Below are 1,410 nucleotides of genomic sequence, written 5' to 3'. Positions count from 1 at the left end.
GGGGGGGGGGGGGGGGGGGGGGGGGGGGGGGGGGGGGGGGGGGGGGGGGGGGGGGGGGGGGGGGGGGGGGGGGGGGGGGGGGGGGGGGGGGGGGGGGGGGGGGGGGGGGGGGGGGGGGGGGGGGGGGGGGGGGGGGGGGGGGGGGGGGATCTTCTTGAGTTTTTAGATTCTTGCCCTCATTTTCTTTCTGCTGTTTTCCGTGAGACTTTTGTTGATTAATAATATGCTTTTGTTTGGTTTCAAAAAAAAAACTAAGCTACTTCATCCATATAAGTTTAAACTCCTAATCTAAGAACAACCCTCATGGTCTTAAAAAAAACTTGTAAGAAAAAGTAAATAAGATAATGTGTCTAAGTGACGCAACGATTAAAGTGCTTGCTTAGCTTATTTCTCAAGATCTTACTTACCCTTTTTAGGGTTTACACTCGAACATTTGCTAGCCACCACAACCACACTCAAACTTTCATCATTGAGCTATATGCTCCTTATCCCACCTTCCAACAACCAATAACTCTTCCTTCACCCAATAAACGTTTAATTATATTCTCAAATATCATGGAAAGCACGTTTTTGAGTTAGTCCCCCGCCTAATCATTTTGTGCTATTTATGTGTGTGTATCTGTCACATCTATAAGCAATTAAGCATTAGCCTGATTATAATGCAATGCATGCATTATGCATAAAGGAAAACTTTGCGTGTACGTACACCACACCATTCTTGGATCTATCCCTGCAGATCATATTATATATATATATATATATATATATATATATATATATATCCCATTCAACCAAATTCTTTTGATCGATCTGTATAGTAGCACAACAGTGTACAACACTCCATAGGCATTGGCCGCGGCTGCTTATTACTTAGTTCTTCCATGCCTACCCAGCTTCAATTCCACCACCCATTGCACAAAACACAAGCTAGGGAAAAGGGGCAAATAAGCCCTCGAACATTATATGAAAGTACAATTAAGCCCTTAAACTTAAAAAATGATCAATTAAACACTTAAACTTATCATTTTGGAGCATTCATATCCAATAACTGGTTATCTACCTGGGATAACCGGTAATTATTGTTCAGATGATCATTCCGGCAGCCGGCGAACCGTCGCCAGCTGCAATTGCAAATGAAGAAGGGTGGAGAAGGCGCCGGTCGCTGCCTTCTCCAACTGGAGAAGGAAGGCGCCGGTCACCGGCGACTAGATGGCTGCCTTCTCTAGTTGGAGAAGGCGACCAAACAGCCGCCTTCTCCGACTGGAGAAGGCAGCCAGAGCGACGCATTCTCCAATTGGAGAAGCGCCGGTCACCTTCTCCAGTTGGAGAAGGCAGCCAGAATGGCGCCTTCTCCAACTGGAGAAGGTAGCCAGATCGGCGCCTTCTCCAACTGGCAGGCGCCGGTGACGG

The sequence above is a fragment of the Ipomoea triloba genome, chromosome 1, assembly GCF_003576645.1.
Source record: "Ipomoea triloba cultivar NCNSP0323 chromosome 1, ASM357664v1".
Taxonomy (NCBI): Eukaryota; Viridiplantae; Streptophyta; class Magnoliopsida; order Solanales; family Convolvulaceae; genus Ipomoea; species Ipomoea triloba.
The sequence above is the reverse complement of the archived record's forward strand: the minus strand, read 5'-3'. Positions refer to the sequence as shown.